This window comes from Tursiops truncatus, chromosome 3 (assembly GCF_011762595.2).
Source record: "Tursiops truncatus isolate mTurTru1 chromosome 3, mTurTru1.mat.Y, whole genome shotgun sequence".
NCBI classification, from domain to species: domain Eukaryota; kingdom Metazoa; phylum Chordata; class Mammalia; order Artiodactyla; family Delphinidae; genus Tursiops; species Tursiops truncatus.
In genome coordinates this window covers 118,153,613-118,175,640 of record NC_047036.1, presented here as the reverse complement: position 1 = coordinate 118,175,640, position 22,028 = coordinate 118,153,613, and the positions used below count along the sequence as shown (strand labels likewise).

At 46.4% G+C, this 22,028-nt stretch overlaps 1 long non-coding RNA gene across 1 annotated transcript; it reads left to right on the top strand.

The window, feature by feature from the left end:
• Nucleotides 1-54: 54 nt before the first annotated feature.
• On the top strand, nucleotides 55-3,649 carry LOC141278334 (uncharacterized). Its single transcript, XR_012330896.1, has 2 exons — nucleotides 55-163; nucleotides 1,825-3,649. It is a non-coding gene; the product is annotated as an uncharacterized lncRNA (long non-coding RNA).
• The last annotated feature ends 18,379 nt before the right edge of the window (nucleotides 3,650-22,028 follow it).

Genomic DNA, 22,028 nt, shown 5'->3' with positions numbered 1-22,028 from the left:
CGTGGAGACTCGAGGGGGAACAATCTTCCCCAGGCCCCGATGCTAGAGGAGGTGGGAGACACCAGGCCCAGTGGGTGGAGGAGAGGAACCTTAGGGTCCGACGGAGGAAACCAGTAGTACGAGCTTTCTGCCCAAGGCCATCTGCTTGGAGTTGCCCGACTGGGTAGGCGATGATACCTGCGAGCGGGGTTCCGATTCGGGGGGATCCAGCTCTGGCTCCAGCTTTGTCTCACCATGTAGCCTCGGGCCGAGCCCTTCCCTTGTCTGGGCCTCCGTCTGCCCAGTAATAGGGTCAGATGGAGTGAGGTCGACTGGTCCTTCCTGATTTGACAAGAACAACTTGAATTGCTGCTTTCAAAATACCAAAGAGGATACTGGCCCCTTCCCCGCCCCCACGCCTGTTAATCAGAGCTCTCATCTTCAGACCCAGCCAGAGTTATCTGTGTATTCTTTTGTTGGGCAAAGACTCCGTCCTCTTTCCCCACACCTGAATCCGTGAAATAAAGGAGCTCAAAATCAAATATAAGTTGCTTACACTTTCTCCCTCCTCCTTTCTCCCAGGTAGTGACTTCTGGTTTGATGGAAGTCTCTATCTGGGGTAAAAGAGTACTGGAGGTACCTACTTTTAGACCCAGGCATGTGTATGACAGTGGTATTAATTTGTTCAGCAATTTTTGAGCCATATGTCAGCCAGCATCCTAGAATCTGAGAAGACCGAGGAGTAAGGAGCATTTGTAGCCTCCAGGAAGACATGATCCAGTGTTTTAAGAGTGGCCTCTGGAGTCCCACAAACGGTTTGAATCCCAGCATTTGCAGCCTCCAGGAAGACATGGTCCAGTGTTTTAAGAGTGGCCTCTGGAGTCCCACAAATGGTTTGAATGGTTTCTTACTTCCTGTTATGTATTCTTGGTCAGTTTACTTAACCACTTTAAGCCTCAGGTTCTTGATCTATAAAATAGGAAAACGGATACGTCATGCAATTGTTGTGAGGCTTAAACAACACATTTAAACTGTTTAGCATAGTTCCCGGCACATGGTAAGAGCCTAACGAATGTAAGTTGCTATTAATGGCAGTGGTAGAAGAGGTGAGTACGCAAAAGGCATAGATATGTTCCAGGAGAAGCAAGAGCACTGGGTTATGGGATACCATGGAAGGATTCAGAAAAGTAGTTGCATTTGAGTTGGACCTTTAAATTTGAGTAAGAATTTACCAGGTGGAGAAGGGAGGAAGGTATTGCAAGCAGAAGAAGCAATAAAGGCCCAGAAACGTGAATATTGGGAAACTTCAGAAATACCCTTGGCTTTGGGATTTGGGGCAGCCACCTTTCACATTCCTTGTGTTATTGTGTCAAAATAAAATAACAAGCATGCTGGTTCAGCTCTCTTCCACCTCCCAGCATTTCCCAACTGTTTGAGCCCTCACTGCTCTCCACGTTTCCCAATTCCTGTAGCACTTAATTTCTTACCACACAATTTAGCAGTAATTATATGTTGTCCTGTTATTTAATTATCTCATTTGTGTAAGTCTAGTCTCCCCAGTTCTCTCCCTCAGGGCAGGGATGGCATTTTCCCATTTTGCATCCCACGTAAGGCTTGACACAGAAGATACTCAAACAATACACGTTGACTTGACTGGACACTTTGTGCTGATGATTATTACAGACAAGACCACCAGACCTCAATCCTGGGATTTACCGATTTGAGCAGAAATGTATTCATTCCGCATACATTGAAGGCCCTCCATGTTTAAAGCGAGTTAAAAATTTTTGACGATGATGTCTGTTCCTATGTGTAAAATGGCATTTTGATGTCTCTTGTCCCTAGAAGCCTGTGAATGCTAACAGACCATTTGAGTGAGGGGTACTTGGCTAGAGCAGCTGGAGTCCTCACTGACTGACACACCAGATCACCTGTTCAGTGCTGCCCAGAGGAGCACCATCGGGGATCACAACTTTGTTCCCTTGCCTTTAGCTTCTGAACTTGCAGGCCCGAACCATTAGCCATTCTCTTCTGCTCCCAACGTTGTTCTGTGTTGTTGGCTTGTGGCCCAAAGTCAATCTGACTCAGTCCTTCTACAAAGGTAAGCTGTCTTACATCGGGAACTTACTGCCCAGATGTCCAGTTAATCACCTTTTGTTGATGTCATTGTATACTCAACACAGTGAGTGGTCTAGACATTTGTTGTTGGCTTCGCCTTGTAGACATTCTTAATTTGCATTCATCAAATATATGAGAGCTTATTCTGTGCTGGAGAATGTCCTGAGTGTATAACAATTTTTAAGAATAGAATGGTCCCTGCCTTCATGGAGAAAATAGTCTAGCAGGACAAACATTCAGTAGACGATTGAAATCCAGAATGGTCCTTTAGTTATGTATTGCAGCATAGCAAACTCTCCAAAATTTAGTGGCTTAAAACAATCATTTTATTATCTCTTGCAGTTCTGTGAACTGACTGGGCTCAGCTGGGCAATTCTGCTGGTCTCACTTGGGGTCTGTCATGAGGTGGCAGTCAGATGGCAGCTGGGGCTGGAGTCATATGAAGGCTCAACTAGGCCGCTTTCTTTCTCCGTGTAGTCCCAGGGCCTCTCCATCTGGGTAGCTGAACTTCTTAAATAGTGGCTCAGAGCTTCTAAAAGTACAAAAGCTGAAACTGCCAGGCTTCCTCAGCCTTAGGCCTGGAACCTGCTCAGGGCCACTTCTCCCACACTCTGTTGGTTAAAGCACTTCACAGGGCCATCCCAGCATCAGTGTGGGAGGGGAAGACACACAGGCACGAATACAGGGGAATGTGGTTTTTTTGTGGGGAAAGAACAGGGTGCTATTGGAACACCCAGGGGAAGCTCATAACCTAGGTATGGAAGTCAGGAAGACTTCCTGGAGGCAGTGACTTCTAAACCGATGAACCTGAATGAGGAGGCCTGGGAACTAGCCAGATGAGGAAGGGAAGGGAAAAACAATTCAGGCAGGGGAAACAGCTGGTACAAAGTCCCAGGGAGGCAAAGAGCACAATTTAAGATCAGTGCAACTGTAGCTAGGGTAGGGGATGGTGGAGGGGGTGGTATAGGATAGCAATAGCCCTTTAGTCTGGAGAGGTAAATGGGGCCAGATCATAAAGTCTCTTTTTTTTTTAACTTTTTATTTTATATTGGAGTATAGTTGATTAATAATGTTGTGATAGTTTCAGGTGTGCAGCAAAGTGATTCAGTTATATATATATATATATTTTTTTTTTTTATATTTATATATATAAATGTATCTATTCTTTTTCCAACTCTTTTCCCACTTAGGTTGTTACGTATTATTGAGTAGAGTTCCCTGTGCTCTACAGTAAGTCCTTGTTGGTTCATAGTCTTATATAGCGCCCACCGCCCACCCCCCCACTCCCACCCCATGTCTGGACTCTGTCCTGAGGGCGTGAAACATCAAAGAAGGAAGGAGGGGCATGATCAGGCCCAAGGGATGCTAAAAGGCTCTTGGCTGCTGTGTGAGGGATGGTTTGGAGAGGGTCACGCCCTCATTTTCACCCTGTCCCTTCTAGCCAGTGACCTCACCTTCATCGCTGAGAAGGCTGAGTCATTATCACAGCACTGATACCAGTTCCTTTTGCTTTTTGTTAGTGGGAATTTGTATCATTAAAAAATGCAGACTCCTTTGTGCAAGTTTTTGATTTTTTTTTTGTTTTGTATTAGAGAAAAAACCCAAAAACATGTCATAGAAAGCCTGCTATTTCTGGTAGCATCTAGACATGAGGCTGGCCAGGTGGTCAAACAGTTTATGCTTAAGTGTGAACCGTGTTAAGGAAGAGCCTGCCTGCAAAAAGCAGGGATCGTGCCAGGCTCAGTGGATTCTACCCCTCACTTAAAAAAATGGGCTGCCTGCCGGGACTTCCCTGGTGGCGCAGTGGTTAAGAATCCGCCTGCCAGTGCAGGGGACACGGGTTCGATCCCTGGTCCGGGAAGATCCCACATGCCGCAGAGCAACTAAGCCCGTGAGCCACAACTACTGAGCCCATGAGCCACAACTACTGAGCCTATGTGCCACAACTACTGAAGCCCACGTGCCCAGAGCCCGTGCTCTGCAACAAGAGAAGCCACCGCAGTGAGAAGCCCGCACACAGCCACGAAGACCCAACACAGCCAAAAATAAATAAGTAAAAAAAATAAAAATAAAAAAAGGTCTGTTAAAGGAGCGCCTACTCTAGTAAAAACGTCACTAAACGGCTTATAACAAAGCCCAGCAGACCCCACACACAGCTCTCTACCCTCTAGTCCTGCTCCCTAGAGGCAACAATTTTCAACTCTAAAATTTCTAGAAGCAGCACAGAAGAGCACTGGAATGGGACTATCTGGCATCCAACCCAGCTCTCCCACTTACCGGCTGGGTGACCTTGGTCAAGTGAATTATCTTTTACCTTGGTTTCCACATCTGTAAGATGGGAATGATAATTGTACACGTCTCATGAGATAACACATAATTGCCTGGCCCGTGGTCAACAAACAGGAATGTGAAGAAGGATCTAACTTGAAAGCAGCTGTGAGCACAGCTGTGGATGTTTAGCTGCACACTGTACAAATAAATGTAAGCCATGAATGTGAGTTGGAGGAAATGACAAGAACACAGAAGAGGTCTGTCTCTTTCCTTTGTTCTAAGGCCAAACTCGGTATTTGCTCCTAGTCCCATTCCCTTCCTGTCTCTTCTAGAACCTTGTCTCTATAATTATCCTGACCCTCAAGACAAGCATACATCTATTAGTTTTTTTCTTTCTATGAAATATACACAGGCCTTTCCTTTCTTGGGGGGGAAATCCTTTATTTCATCCTCCTGCCCTTTACAGCTACCATTCTGTCTCGTTCTCCCTACTGCTGGATTTCTTAAGTAACACACAAACTGCCTCCCAGTCCTTCATGACTCCCTCACTTTTCCGCTGGCTCCCAGCCTCCATCGCTACTCTTCTGACACAGCTGTCACCAGGGTCATCAAAGACCTCCTCATTAACCACCAGTGGGCCTTCGCTCAATCAGTCTTGACCCAGAGCCCTTGACTCAGTTGACCGTCCACTCCTTAACTCTCACATACCAAACCACCTCGTCACCCAACCCTTCCTTACGGCCGTCAATTGTATCATTTTCCCCAGACCATTCAGGAATAAACCTTAAACCCAGGGTTGGCTCAACTCCTTTCTCTGCCCACCCCCATATTACTTTTGACTCTTACTGCAAATGTGAGAAACTCATTGAAGATAGCTTTTTAGAAAAGTTTTTATCAGGATATGGAGGAGTGGGGGACAGCTAATGGACCCCAAAGGTAGAATGCATCTGGAACCCAGGAAAGCCCAGGACTGCAGACTCGAAGCCAATGATGTGAGTCCTCTCTCTCTAGCTTGCCTCCTGGATTTCTCGTGATCGGCACCCCAAAGGTGTCAGACACTCCCACACCCAGCTAGTCACCAGGTCCCGTAAAAATCACCATCTTTTGTGTCAGCCCCTTGAATCTGTCTCCTCTCCAGCTTCCCTTGTACTTCCTCTCCCATGTCTGTTTACCTCCTGATCACTGTTTCTGCCATTGCCTCTTCCTCCCGATGCTGAGTACAGCATTGCCCACATTTCAGTTCTCTGTCCATCACTCTTTTCTTGACCTTCCTTCTGGGCGGCTGACTCCTAAACAGAGTAGAGTGGTTAAGAGCTTGAATTCCGGAGTCCTAATGGCCTGGGTTTGAATCCCCCACCACTTTGTTTTTGGCCGCGCCGTGCAGCCTGTGGGATCTTAGTTCCCTGACCAGGGATCGAACCCTTGCCCCCTGCAGAGGGAGCACGGAGTCTTAACCACTGGACTTCCAGGGAAGTCCCTACCACCACTTTCTAGCTGAGTGAACTTGGGCAAGTTACCTGAATTTTTTGAGCCTCAATTCCTCATCTGTGAAATGGGGATAATACTGGTCCCTTCCTGACAGGGTTGATGTGAGCATTCACTGGGCAACCACACATGAGGTGCTTAGCACAGCTCCCTGCACACAGAAAGGACTCGATAAATGGCAGCACTTAACAGCCTTACCCTTGTTCTCTTTCCTGAGTTCTAACATCACCTGCTAGTCTCTTCCATTAGATGTCCTGCTGTGACCTCAGATCCACCTGTCGGAATACTCCAGCCACTGCTGGAAGATGCAGCTTTCTGAGAACTGGAGGGGGGTGGGTGCTGAAAAAGAGGGGTGGTCTCATCAAATCCTTGAAGGAACCCTGACCTAACCTCAGCCACGCCCCAGCAGAGAAGACTCTGAAGAGCAGTTCCCCTGTAAGCCTCCAAAAGCTTTGCTGGCTCTTTCTTGGAATCTGGGAGAGCAGGCAGGGCGGCTGTTAAGAGAGCAAATGAAGGATGTGAATCCAACCTTTTAAAAAAAAGCCCCGGGGGTGTGGTAGCAGGATCAATGGAGCTTCGAGGTGGGTGTGAAAGGTGAGAGCAACACCCTTAGGGTGCTGAGTTGGCTTAGGCTGGGGCCTCCCTCCAGTGCTGGGGTTTGGCAGCACAGAAGCCAGAGGTGCTCCTGTTTTCAGCTGAGCTGTTGCAGGTCCCCCTTGCCGCCCTGTGAACATTCCTCATTAAGCTCTTGTGCGGAGCAGGGCGTAGGGCTTTCACCTGCCCCTCAGCCCTGCGCGCCCACCTCCCTCTCTGCCGCTGGGTGGCGGGATTTCTACTGGCAAGAACATGGTGAGGGGCAGTGCCCCACTCTCAGTGCAGAACCAGAACTGGGGTCGTGGGCAGGGAGGGTAACCTCACTGAGAGCCCTTTGCTCTGAGGCAGAGTGGCCAAGTAGTTGAGAGCTCTGGCTTTGAAGCAGAATGTGCCCTCTTTGAATGCCACTTCTGCCATGGCTGTCTTTGTGATCCTAGGCAAGTTGTTTAACCTCTATGCTTCAACTATACAATGGGGATAGTAATAGGCCTATCTGACAGTTGTGAGTTTTAGTAAGATAATGCAGGAAAAGCACGAAGCTTAGTCCACTTAGACCACCCCCCACACACCCTGTGCTGTCTCCACCCCATCTGTGTGTTGTGTTGTCCTCTATTTACATGCCTGTCTCTGCCATTGGACTATGAGCTCCAGTAGGTCAGCGATAGAATTATACGGTTCTGTGTCCTTGGTGCCAAGCTTAATAAATACATTTATTGTTGGAAGGAACTGGTAAAACAATATAGAAGATTCAAGATTCCCTCTGGCCTCAGAGTCCCACCATTTCACCAAAAATAGTGGGCCTAGGTCGGTCACTGTCCTGGGGGCTGGGGATACCACAGTGAATGCAATAGGATGGGCTCCTGGCCTCAAGAAGTGAACTGTCTAGGGAGTGATGGACATCAAACATATAACAAAACTGAAGATACATTACAACTGGGAGCATTGCTAGTAAGAAGCCAAGGCTGCTATGAAAGTATAGAGCAGAGACTATGTTTGGGGGAGGGGAGAATCAGGAAATTTCCTGGAGGCAAGTAAACCGAGGCCCCAAGAACGGGCAGCCTGGAGCGAAGTGGAAGGTGTAAAATAGCCTTCCAAGCAGAGGAAACAGCATGTGCAAAGATCCTGAGGTGGAAGGGAGCTAGGCTGCTGGGTGGAAGACAAGGTTAATGACTGGAGCCTAGTGATGGAGGGGGTCAGTGGCTTCTCCAAGGCCACAGAGCTGGAAGCATAGGTTATGCAGAGCCTTGTAGGTTATGATGAGAATCTGAGCCTTTAACCTGATGACAATAGCTAACATTTATTCAATTTCATGTATATTTGTACTGAGCTGAGTACTTTATGTGTGTTTTCTCATTCTCTTTGCACAATCCCCCAGGAGGCTGGTGCTATTATTCCCATTTTACAGATGATGAAACCCTGGCTCAGGGAGGTTAACGTGTTCAAGGTCACCCAGTTGGCTGTGGCAGATCTGGGATTTGAACCCAGACATCAGGATCCCAACGCCTGCCCTCTTAACTCCAGCGTGGCCCAGCATACGAACTAAGTGCGATCTTTGATCCGTGCTGCATCATCCTCAAAGCCTGCGTTCTAATTTCACCATACATCCCCGATCCTTCCCCTTGGAACTGGGGGAACCCACGCAGAGGCCCGCCCTGGTGAGATGAGCTCCCTGGCGGCCGGCCGTACTGCGGGTGGTGGCGAGCACCGAACCTCCTCAACGCAGGCCTCCAGCCACGTGACGGGTCTGGGCGCCGGCGCTGGGAGCGCGGAACGCGGCCGCAGTGCGGTGGGCGCTGGGGTAACGCGCTCGCGCTGCCGCGGCAGCTGTGAAATCTGGAGTACCGGACCCCAGAGAGCCGTGGGGGTGTGGGGAACGAGGGGTGCCGCTCCGCGTCCGGCAGGGGGCTCTCTCTCCCGGAGATCTCGGGGCCCCGGCAGCCCGGATCAAGTTCCCTCCAGCCTTGAGACGGAAAACAGCGTTCGTTTCTGATTTAAAAAATGACTGTTTTTTAAATAGGCTTCATTCTTCCTCTCTGGCCTCTCCCAGGGCCAGAAAGAGGCAGAAAGCGACACGGAGAATCCATTCCAAACGAGCAGCCAAGAGGAGACACGGCAGCTCCCAGATGTTGATGTTTTGTTTTTTGACATAAATCTTTGCACTCATATGGGAGTCTTTTCATTGATTCATGTTTCCATCTGCTGGATTTCCTTTTATTTATTTAATACGGCTTTTGGGGGAAATCTTGCTCCGAAGCTCTGGAGGAGCATAAACGGTGGCAACCGCTGTACCCCTCCCCGCTCCTCCAAACCTTGGTTGCTGGGGGAAGGGAGTGTGTGGCACCCTGCGGATAAGGCTGCTGCATGTCCTCCACTTGGGGAGCAGGTGCCCTAGGCCCCCGTTAACGTGGCTGTTCCCCTGCTTGGTGCCTGCCAGAGGCTGTAAACCCGACAAAGAAATGGCAGGAGTCACACGGAGTCTCTGTTCCTTCTCCTTCCAGCCCACCCACAGTACCACGCTGCCTTCACGCCAAAACACTCTACGTCTGACAGTGGCTGTCCGCATCAAATGTATTAAAGAGTATCTCTTCCTTCCCCGGCTCCTCTGCCCACCCCAGGAGTGATTCTTAGTAATTAATAAGAGCTTCACCTCTGGAGTCAGACAGCCTGAGTCTGAATCCTGACTCTGCTCTGTATAGTGAATTCCTGAACACCTTAACTTCTCTGAACCTCAGATTCCTCATCTGTAAAATGGGGATGATTATTCTTTCTTTCTCAGATACAGTTACACTTTACAAATGAGACACTGAGGCTGAAGGTAGTTTAGAGATTTTCCCAACTAGGACAGAGCCAGGACATACTCCTATGTCGTTCTGATCCTCACCCTATTTATTCACCCCCAATCTTGCACAGCTGCTCCTCCAGGTTTCCCAGAATAGGCCATCTGTGACAGAAAGGGGGTACCCTCTTTTCCATGAGGCAGAAGAAAAAACTAGAAGTTATGGTTCAGGAAGTCTGACACCTTAGAACAATATCTATCTAACCTTAGAACATAGGCCCAGATTTGGGAAGGACCTACAGGTCATCTCATCGGGTCTCCTACCTAATCCATGCAGACTTCCCCGACAGGTACAGAAAACTCACGTCCTTACAGCCCCTCCTATCTGAGGGTGCCTCTAGGTATCAGGAGACCCACAGACCCTTGAATGGGACCATTTGAATGTAAGAAACATGATTTCCACAGACCAAGCCCCTTAAGACCCCTTGTTGCTAAGGCCCAAGGCTGTATCTTCAGTCCTGAGTAGAGGGGAGGGATTACTCAAAGTGTGAGATTATTCCATAGTACATCCTTTGTGAAGCACATTCCTTCCTTACGTATATCCCACCCAGTCCAAGCTCCTCTGCATGTGCTACGTGGGGCTCTCCCTGCAGGGCAGGACATGGCTACATATCTGGGACTCTATGATTTGGTTCTAAGCTCACTCTATAGGAGCACATGTCCTTAACTCTTCATCCACACATGCTGTTTTCTGGAACTCCCATATATGGTAAACCGACATTTATGATGCCTCTGTATGTGCTCAGTGCCTTACAGGAAGGAAGCCTCAAAATATGATTATTAAAGAGAATCGGGGGCTTCCCTGGTGGCGCGGTGGTTAAGAATCTGCCTGCCAATGCATGGGACACGGGTTCGAGTCCTGGTCTGGGAAGATCCCACATGCCGCGGAGCAACTAAGCCCATGAGCCACAACTACCGAGCCTGCGTGCCACAACTACTGAAGCCTGAGCTCCTGGAGCCCGTGCTCTATAACAAGAGAAGCCACCGCAATGAGAAGCCTGCGCACTGCAACGAAGAGTAGCCCCTGCTCGCTGCAACTAGAGAAAGCCCACGCACAGCAACGAAGACCCAACGCAGCCAAAAATAAGATAAATTAAATTTTAAAAAAAAGAAAGAAAAGTTTGTGAGGTCCAAAAAGGAGAAACAACCCCAATACCCAGCTATAATGAATGGAAATATAAATGGTTGTATTTCATACAGTGGAATATACAGCAATGAATATCAATTAACTTCAGATACATGAAACAACATAAATGAATTCCACATAGATTCATGATAAGAAAAAACCTCAAAAGAATATATATTGTATTATTCCATTCATATATAGTTTAAAAATAAACAAAACTATACGATTTAGGAATGCATACATGGGTAATAAAACTATAAAGAAAAACAAGGGGATGTTTATCACAGATATATGTAATAATAACACATAATCTATTGATATTATAATATTAATTATAAGTATGTTAATATAGGGGACCAGTATGGGTTAAATGGTTCATATACATGTTTTAGACATCTTCTGTATATGTTGTATTCACAATTAAATTTCTAAAGCATCACATACCTACTAGGGTCCTGTGAGAATTGAATGAGGTAATACATGATGAAAGCGTTAAGTTCCATTGCCTGGTGCACAGTATGTGCTCAACGGAAGTGACTTTTTTCATGTTGAGGGAAATATTGGGGGCCCTGGAGAAATGCCATATAATTAGCCAATAATAAGAATTCTAAAAGGCCCTGGTTTTCCTTTGAGACACACTGTCTTCCTATTTTGGTGGTATCTGGTATGTAAGCATAAGTCTGTGGGGGCGGGGAGGCGGTGGCTGATGATGTAGGGTTAATTGACCGTCGTAAGCTTAGTGAGGAGCTGGAAAACTTCACTCTCCTCCTCAGAGAAGACACAGAGGCGAGGGTGCCTCTAGGGAGCCTGGACGGGAGGAGTAACAGCAGTAAGGAGAAAACTGCATTTTGCAAGCCTCATATGAGAGGTCCAGCCAGTCCCAGGGATGTCTCACCTACACCCTCTCGACTGCACTGTGCTTCCTGCAGTGTGGTTGAGGCCTCAGAAATCAGCACGGGCGACAGTAGGATGGCTCAGGCCCAGCTCAGCGACAGTGAGGGAAGCCATTCTGCTGACTGTGTTCTCTAAGGCAAGGTGCAAGCAGCCAAGGCAGGAGCAGTCGCCCAGCCAAAAGGTGCTGGGATCAGCCAGGAGGCTGGGAAATCCTGGCAGAGTCTTCCAGCCAGGAGATGCCAACAGCGGTGTACACCTCTAGATGCCACGTCTGAGGGTCCAAGAACGGAAACTGCTGTGCCCAGCCTTGGCCAGGAGCTCCCTAGCTGTGCCTCCCCATGGGGAGCCCAGTCTGGGATCCTGGAGAAGGCCTTTCCCAACCAGAGTGTGCTGATTTCCACACCAGGGATGGATACACTGCATCATGCGGTGGAACTCATGGAGAGATGTGAGTTTTAACCTTGGGTGCATTACATAGACTGTGGCTTCTTGAGCTAGAGACTCCTTAGGATTTCCCCCTTTTATTCTGACCCCTTCTAGTTAATCCAGTTCAGTAATTCCATTCACCTGATATCAATTAAGCACATGTAATGTCCAGGTGATTTTTCTAAATGCTGGGAGTATTATGATAAATAAGGAAGACATGGGTTCTGCCCTCAGGGAGTTTGCAGACTCGCTGGGTGGGGGCGGGGGGGCGGTGCAGGAAGAGCTGCGGGAAAAGTAATTCCAGTTATGAGGTGTATTAAGAAAGGAGAAGCTCGGGTCCTATGGGAGAGGATCAACAGGAGGTTTAAGACAGTATAGTGATATTTCTCAACATCGGTACCTGTACCTGCGTCAGGTATCTAAGGTACTTGCAGAAAATTCAGATTCCTGGGCCTCATGGCAGATGCACTGAGTCTAAGGCTCTGAAGGTGGGGCCAGCAATCTGCTTTTCTTTTTTAATTGAAGTAAAATTTACATAACATACAAATAGCCTTAAAAGCATACATTTCAGTGACATTTAGTGCATTCACAATGTTGTGCAATCACAACCTCTATCTAGTTCTAAAATATTTTCATCACCCATCAAGCAGTCACTTCCCATGTTCCCCTCCCCCATCTCTTTGCAACCACTAACCCACTTTCAGTGGATTTACCTATCTTGCATATTTTAAATGAATGAAATGATACTCTATATGACATTTTGTGTCTGATTTCTTTCACTTGTCATAATGTTTCTGAGGTTCATCCATGTTATATCATATGTCAGTACTTCATTTCCTCTTATTGCTGAATAACATTCCATTACATGAATATACCATATTTTGTTTATCCATTCATCCATCGATGGACATTTTGGTTGTTTCCACCTTTTGGCTATTGTGAATGTTGCTGCTATGAACATTCACGTCTAAGTATTTGTCTGAGTACCTGTTTTCAATTTTCTTGGGTATATACCTAGGAGTGACGTTGCTGGGTTACGTGCTAGTTCTATGTTTAGCTTTTTTTTTTTTTTTTTTTTTTTTGCGGTATGCAGGCCTCTCACTGTTGTGGCCTCTCCCGTTGCAGAGCACAGGCTCCGGATGCGCAGGCTCAGCGGCCATGGCTCATGGGCCTAGCGCTCCGCGGCATGTGGGATATTCCCGGACCGGGCACAAACCCGTGTCCCCTGCATCAGCAGGCGGACACTCAACCACTGCGCCACCAGGGAAGCCTTATGTTTAGCTTTTTAAGGAACCACCAAACCATTTTCCACAGTGGCTGCACCATTTTACGTGCCCACCAGAAATGTACAAGGGCTCCAAAGTCCTCAGATCCTTGCCAACACTTGTTTTTGTTTAGGTGTTTTATTTTTTGTTTTGTTTTGTTTTACTATAGCCATCCTAGTGGACATGAAGCCGTATCTCACTGTGGTTTTGATTTCCATTTCCCCAATGACTAATGATGTTGAGCATCTTTTCATGTACTTATTGGCCACTTGTATAATCTTCTTTGGAGAAATGTCTGTTCAAGCCCTTTACTCATTTTTACATTGGGTTATTTGTCTTTTTGTCATTCAGTTGTAATGAGTTCCTTATATATTCTGGATACTAGAACCTTACTGGATCTATAACTTGCAAAATGTGTTTTCACTTTCTTGATGGTGTCCTTTGATGCACAAAAGTTTTTTATTTAATGATGTGCAATATATCCATTTTTTCTTTTGTTACTTGTGTTTTTGGTGTCCTGTTTAAGACCATTGCCAAATCCAGGTCATGAAGATTTACCGTTATATTTTCTTCTAAGCGTGTAATAGTTTTAGCTCTTATATTTAGCCTTTTGAACCATATTGAGTTAAATTTTGTGTATAGTGTAAGGTAGGGATCCAACTTCTCTTCCTCCTCCTCCTCCTCATCCTCCTCCTTCTTTTTGCATGTGGATATCCAGTTGTCCCTGCACCAACTGTTGAAGAGACTATTCTTTCACCATTGAATTGTCTTGGCACCCTTGCTGAAAATCAACTGACCATAGATATATGAGTTTATTTCTGAACTCCCAGTCCTATTCCGTCAATCTATATGTCTATCCTTATGCCAGTACCACACTATTACTGTAGCTTTGTAGTAAGTTTTGAAATCAGGAAATGTGAATCCTCCAACTTTGTTCTTTTTCAAGATTGTTTTGGCTATTCGAGGTCCCTCCATATGAATTTTACAATCAGCTTTTCCATTTCTTCACTGAGTCAAAGGCTCTGAAGGTGGGGCCCGGGAATCTGCTATTTGAATTTTTGAAAATTGTGGTAAAATATACATAACATAAAATTTATCACCTTAACCATTTTAAGTGTACAGTTCGATAGTGTTGAGTATACTCACATTGTTGTGCAACCAATTTCCAAAATTTTTTCATCTTGCAAAACAAACTCTATAGACATTAAAAAAACAAACAAAAAACCTCCACTGTTTCCTCTCCTCCCAGCCCCTAGAAACCCTATTATATTTTCCATCTGTATAAATTTGACTGTTCTAAATACCTCATATAAGTGGAATCATACAGTATTGTTTTGTCACTGACTTATTTCACTTAACATAACGTCCCCGAGTTTCATCCATGTTGTAGCATGTGTCAAAATTTCCTTCCTTTTTAAGGCTGAATAATATTCCATAGTATGTATATACCACATTTTGTTTAGTAATTCATCCATCAACGAACATTTGGCTTGCTTCCACCTTTTGGCTATTGTGAATAGTGCTGCTGTGAACATGGGTGTATAAATACCTCTTTGAGACCCTGTTTTGAATTCTTTTGGGATTATACCCAGAAGTACAATTGGTGGAACATGGTAATTCTATTTTTAAGTTTTTGAGGAACTGTCATACTATTTTCCAAAGTGGCTGTACCAGTTTACATTCCTACCAACAGTGCACAAGTATTCCAATTTCTCCACAACCTAGCCAACAGTTGTTATTCTCTCTCTCTCTCTCTTGTTTTTTTTTAATAGTATGAGATGATATCTCATTGTGGTTGATGACTTGCATACGAATCTGCTTTTTAAAAAAATAAACTTTCTATTTTGGGATAATCTTAGATTTACAGAAAAGTTGCAGATAGCAGAGCTCCTGTATATCTCCCATTCAGTTTCAGTTTCCCGTAATGTTTCACCTTATGTTACCATGGTACTTTGTCAAAACTGGGAATCTGCTTTGTAATAAGCACACACTGACACACACACACACAGTGACTCTTACATGCACTAAAGTCTGAGAGCCATAGATCTAGGGGTCAGGAAAGTCCTTCCAAGGAAATACATTTCAGCTGTTACTTGACAGATGAGTATAAGTGAGTAAAGAGAATGGGGTGTGATCCAGGCAGAGGCAAAAAATTGTGCCAAAGCCTGGAGGTAATAAATAACTTGGAGCATTTGAGGATAATCATAATAGCAACAGTAGTAATTTATTGACACTTACCATATGCCAAGCACTGGTAAGCACTTTAGAACATTATTTTACTGAATTTTTCACAACAATCCTATAAAGTGGGAAACGTTATCATCTCCATTTTATAGATGAGGTGAGAAAGAGACAAGTAGCTTGAGACTTGAAAGAGATAAGTCGCTTGCCCAAGGCCACCCAACTATAAAGTGGCAAAGACAGAATTTGAACTCAGACCTTTCTCTTCCAGTTCCTTCTCTCCCACCAGGCCCCAGGAAAGCTTAATCATCTGCTTGCGGTAAGAAGCAAGGCATTGAACACATGCTTTTCCCTCCCCTGGTTTACTCTTCCCACTCTCTTCCCTAGGCTACTCATCCTTCAGGGCTCAAAGAGCCCTTTCTGTTCCAAAGCTGTTCCTTACTATTATTCTCCCTCATTGTACTGGTGTTTGAATGAGTGAATGAATAGAAATAAGTAGCACTAGCAACAATTTGCACTTACATACTTATTCATGTGTTTAAGGCTTCTCTCTCCTGCTATCCTATTGACCCACGAAAGCAAGGATCCAGACTCTTTGGTTCACCTAGTACGTGTAGGTGCTTATTAAGCATTTATTGACTAAAGGAAGAAAGATAGGAACTCAACAGACATTTTTTGGAGGTTGAATGAGTGACTTTTATTTTTGAGAAAGAAGAAAATCAGATGGGTTGTCGGATGTCATTTAAGACATTAACCATGTTAAGGATTCCCTCTCTCTCCAGCAAAAACCTCAACCTCACTCCTCCCAAACCCATCACACCCTACAGAAAGTGCCAGTGGTTTTGATTCCTCAGAAAGAGATACAGAAGAGACCTTGGTCTGACCTAAGAAACATCTCCGTCACTGTTGGGAAGTTCAAGTCCTGAGATGGGGGTGGGAAGTCTCTATGCAAGAATATTATCAAGAAGAAAATAGAACATCATCTTAACAGCCTCAGAAAGTCAACTGCCTGCAAGGATGGAAAGGGACAAGCGACTTCCCCAACCTTTTTCCCACTGTGGGATTCTGCTTTCCAACGTAGCATCAGAGAGCTAGCAGAGTGACCATGCTGCAGGTGAGGGCATAATTGCTCCTTACCTCCCCTGGCTCCCACAGTGTTAAATTAGCTTTGTGTCAATACAACACCCGCAGCTGGGATGAATTACTGAAGCTCATTCACTGCAACGGGCCCAGGTTCCACTTGCTTTATGGGATGGAGGTGAACGTGAGCATATTATTTCTGTTTGCCTTGTGGTCAGTACATTTTTGGTCCATTGTTAATACGGAGGGACTCAGCCCTGACCAGCAGATAATCCCAGCCTCTGCGTCTCATGAGATCAGTGGAGACAGGCGTAGTAGGAGGGGAGGAGCACACAAACAGGTCTGCTGGCCCCAAACTCACAGGGGCTCTTAGTTATCACAACTGACACCGTAGTCCCCAAACACCTATTTATATACACATAAGCACGTACAGTCAGCATTCACACACATATAGATGCATACGTACACTCAAACTCTCAATAAAGGTATACTCACTCACCAGGGGCCTAGGAACAAAAATATGGAGGATGCCAACGTTTTAAATAATGATTTTCTAGAAGATTGTGCAAATTTTAAAGGCTCTTCTCCTCCCCCACCTTCGACACCAATGCTTCGCTAGCAGGGCTGCCTAGTTTGCCCCTGATACTTAGCAGAGATGGATGATCTGGGATGTCCAAGGTCAAGGGTGGGGGATCTAACTGCTGGGGGCTCCCATGTGCATGCACGTGAACAGTTTTCCTTCTCTGTTCTCCTGCAACTCCCCCATGGGTTGGTGTATACCTGGATTTAAAGATATGTTTCTGTTGCTTGGCCCAGATGTCAAAGGTATTAGCTACAGCTCTGCATTTATTCATAGACACCAGCACCTACATTCACAGTCACAAACATGCATTTACATTCCTACACACACACACACACACACACACACACAATGCATACCCAGAGATAGGCCTCCTGGCCACATGGTTTGGTTAGAATGCTGCTGATGAGAAGGCCTCCTGACCCTATCAGCTGGTCACATGTCTCTCAAAAATCCCGCCATTAAATATTTATCCCTTTAGGAGTCCCTAGTTAAGAATCAAATACCTCTGGTCAAGGCAACACATCCTAAGGTTATCATCTAACATCTTGGCAGGAATTCACTTTGCCCAGGGCACTTCCCCCTCCTTGGGTGGCTAACTCTTATTCATTCTGCAGGTCTGATCTGGCCTTTCCTGCCCACTCCCTCTTCCTCCAGACTAACAAGGGAGGTTAAGTTCCTCCATTATACACTCTCATTACTCTCTGTCATTTTCCTTAGATGCATCCACTATAACTGTAATTAAATGAATATTTTTTGTCATTATAGTTGTACAGTTTGTGGCCACAGTGAACTGAGAGCTCCAGTTGGTTAGGGGCTGCCTTTCTCTCTGTTCTTCACTGTACCCCCGTGTACCTAATATGGTGCCTGTGCTTGGTACATAGTAGATGTTCAATAAAATTTAAATGAAGTTGGAGGGTTTGAGGAAAGGAGAGGAAAGGAGAAAAGGGGGCACAAAAGGTCAGAGCAGATGGTTCCAAACTTTTTTGATCTCGGGCCTGTGAATATCACTAGCCTTTCCTTTCCTCACCTGCCAGAGTGACATCACGGCCCCTTCCCTGGGTGATGTTAAGATGCCCTAATGGATCCACACAGGGACAGCACTAGGATTCAAGGGGACAGAGACTTCTCAGCCGGAAGAAACAGGCTTGAGGGGCATCCTGAGCTGGTCTGGCTCCCCACTTTTCCAAATTGTGACTAAGAGCGCATACTTCCAGAGCAAGCCTTGTGTGAGGAACCCCCTCTTCTAAATGTTTCCAGGTAGTTAAGATGGAAGATGTTTGCTGCTGAGAAAGTACGGTATCAATAATAATAACAAAAATACTAACAGCTGCCATTTACTGAAAGCTTACTATGTGCCAAGAACTGAACCAAGCACTTTGTCCATGGTTATCCATAATCATTTCAATTAGTTCTCCAACCTTCTTGGGAGGCAAGTATGTTTTATTCCCCTTTTACGGATTGGGAACAAGCTCAGAGAGATTATGTCATTGGCCCAAGGTCACACTAGGGCCAAACTAGGAAGCAGTTGAGTCAGGACAGGACTCTGGAAGCCAAGATTTTACCCACCGGGATACACTACCTTCCATTTTAAGCCCATGAGGAGATGCCAGCCCACTTCTTATCCCTACACTTTCATACTCGCTCAGCAGATATAAACTGACACCATTTATAAACGGGATTTATTTGGGATCTTGGAAGCTGCTACTATTTCCTTGTCCGAGAAGCACCTAGACTCAGCTCCTGATTCCTAGAGTCAGAGAAGAGAAGAGATGCCAGACCATCTGGAATTTCAGGAGGAAGCAGAGATAGACAGCTGGAAGGTGCCAGTTTCTGGATATTCCCCATCAAAACACCCCTGGGTTCTCCTGCTTGAGAGATGGGCCCACTTTAGCCTTCCCTCGGCACTCCTCTTCTCCCAGTGGTGATCCTGAGGGCTCATTCTAGAATGCTGGTCTGAGGCAGGTGACAGGTGAGCCACATAGGGCCACATAAGCCAAAACCAGTCAGTGTGAGGGAGGATCTGCTACCAAGTGTGGGCCCTGTTTTCTTGGGACCTCACTCGGGGTCCTGGATTATTGCGTATAGCCCCTTCCAGGAAGTGGGAACTATTGTGGACATTGGGTCATGGTCTCTTCTTTCCCCGCCTCTCCCTCGTGCACTGACGTCAGCTTTAGTCCTCCAGTGATTCGCAGAGCCTGAGCTCCATAGCTACAAATTAGGTCTGGACTCACTTTAAGACCACTAAGGTCCCAGGCCTCCTGGGGCTGAAATTTGGTCTGTCACAGATACTTTCTGGCTCATCCTTTTAACCTGCATTGATCCTGGTGTTTTCTCCTCTAGTCTGTGAACTCCTAAAGGGCAAGGTCCAAATTAGTGTTGAATATGGTCAGTTGGCATGCATCCTCTATTGCTACTTTCTTCTACCGTGTTACAGAGACTAGAAAGCTACAGTCCAGTTCCTCTGACTCCCTTACAATTAAGTGCACTTGTGTGACTGACAGGCAGAAAAGCGGAAGAGGCCTTCTTTCTGCTATTCTGGGCTTTCTGCCGGCAAGCAGGATCCTGGAGATGTGGGGTTCTCCTGTAACGGTTATTCCAGCTTCCTGGTCTCTTCTTCCTAATTCCTAGATGGAAAAGCTTTGGCAGTGTGTTCTTTAATTCAATAGTTCCAGTGGTGGCCTTTTGAGTCCCCATCTTTCTGATCATGGCATATGTATTAGCTCTCTTGGTACAGCTTCTAGGAGTCCTTTCCACAAGTCTTTTTAATATTTTTATAAGCATTCAATTCCCATATTAAATTCCCTTCAGTTTAAAATACCTAGAGTAGTTTCTGTTTCCTGCACTGAATCAAGCCCTCAAAGAGTTGTGAAATGACTTCTTGGAAAAATTGGTCAGTATGGTGAAGGGTAGGAAGCCAGCTGAGAAGAAACGAAAAGACACTATCATAAATCAGCTTCTGTTACTGACAACCAGTAGACTTTCCCATTTAGAGTAGAGTATAACAAGGATGGAGGTAGGGACAGAGTAGGTAGGTAGGTAGGCAAAGAAACAGACATATTTCAAGCGTTGTAAGGCTTATTATACATAGGGGATAGAAGGCAAACAAGTATACCGTTGAATTGTGTGAGTTCAGAAGTCTGTTACAGATCCACCATTGAATTCAGACTAATGTGTGTGACCCTTAGATACACACACACACACACACACACACACACACACACACAAACACACACACGGCATGACTCAGGATCCTCTCTCCTAGTTTGAAAACTCAACCCCTTTATTCACTATGATGACCCCAAATGGGATGGAGAATGATGTAGAAGGTAAAAGACGTGTGTGTGTTAGGAGGATAAGAATCAAGGTGAAGTGATAAGACTGCAGAGAAAGAAGGAAGAATGAAGTAGGAAGAATGAAGGAAGAGCTGGAAGTAGGTGGGAGGGTAAAATGGGAATGAACTTAAATTGAAAGGAGGAAAGGAGGCAAATGAAGGAGTGTTTAAGGGCGGATAAGCAAGAAAACCAACTTCCTCACTCCTGAATAATTTAATTTCTACTGCACAGTGCCTGGAAAAATAGCAGGCATTAGATGTATATTTACTGAACTGAAGAACAAAGTTAGGAAGGATGGGGGAGGCAGGATCACACAGGATGGGGTACGTGTGTACTAATAACCACTAACATTGACCAGGTTTTACCGTGAGCCAGGCACTCCGCTAAGCACTTTACATGCATTATCATTTTAAATCCACAAAGCTCTCTATGAGGCCATTGTTAAATTATCCCCATTTTACAGATGAAGAAACTGAGGCTCAGACAGTTTAAGTAACTCATCCAAGGTCACACAGATAGTAAGTGGCAGAGTTAGGATTTGAATTCTGACGTGTCTGACTTCAAAACCAGTGTTTCTCACCACACATTATGTGTATTCCTGCTTGAGTCAAAGGTGGGTCCACCCCCCCACCCCCCCACACACACACCCCGCATAAGTTTAAAGGGGACACCAAGGGACATGTTCCCAGACCTGGCCTATCAGAGAGGAGAGGTCCAGCAGAGGAGGGATGTGGCAAGCAGCTGGGGCCAGGCCAGGCTCCCTATCTGGGGAGGGACCATATTAAAGCCTCATCTTCAACAACACACAGAAAAACAATTTGAAACTTAATCATCTCCCAGAATTACGATCCCTCCCTGCAGCAGGGAGCACATTAGCAGAGTTGGGAAGTGATAATTCAGCAGCCCCCAACCCAGCAGGGAGGGAAAGAGAAGAGGAGGGTGGAGAGAGCTAGGAAAACAGAAACAGAGGCACGGCAGAGACGGTGGGGGAGGGAGAGGCAGGGCGTGACCTCTCCTGTTTTTTTCTGTAACTCTGTCAGAGACTGAATTCCAGGGGAGTGGCCTGGTGGCACTTGACCCTTCAATTCTCCTCAGATAGGGCAGGGGTCAAGTTGTTCCCCAGGTCAGTTCTCAGCACCCATGGATCCCCATGTCCAGAGCTGCACCCATGCCCACCCAGGTCAGGTGTGGTTTGCAGTGTTAACCTGGGTGGAGGAGAGCTCCCGAGCCCCCGGCCAGCTTAGGCTGGCCCTGAGCCCCCTCTTGTCCGATGGCACCTAGGCGCGTCATTGGTCCGTCAGGACCCGAGGCGCTGGACAGCTCCCAGCCCCAGAAAGGGTTCTGCCGAGAGAGCCAGAGGGTTGGGGCGGGGCTTCTCCCCCAAACCACGGCAGTCCCCACCCTCAAGAGAAGCATGAAGGCTGCTGGGAGCTAGTGGGGGAAAGGGCTTGGGGTCATGTAGCGGTCCCGATGGAGAGCTGGTGGGGACCTGGAGACTGGAGCCCTTCGGGCAACTTCTCCAGACACATTCCTTCCTTCTGAGTCGAGACCCCCCCACTGCCCCCACCACCCCCCGCCAGGGACAATGGTGCCTTCAGCCCCCGGAGATGAATGGGGCCTTTGAGAGCCGCACGCCACGGGGTCAGCAGTGGTCACTGGGTCCCGGGGCGGCCCAGCCTCCAGAGCACAGAGCCACTGGTCTGGGGTGAGTGCATAGCTCTTGGGGGAGGGAAGGTATCCTATGGCCCCTGTCTTAGACTAAGACTGCTGGCTCCTGGGAAAGAGATTCACCCCAGATCAGGCAGTTCCTGGTAAAGAAGGATCTTAGGGGCGTGGGGAGAGAGGAACCCCCCTCTCT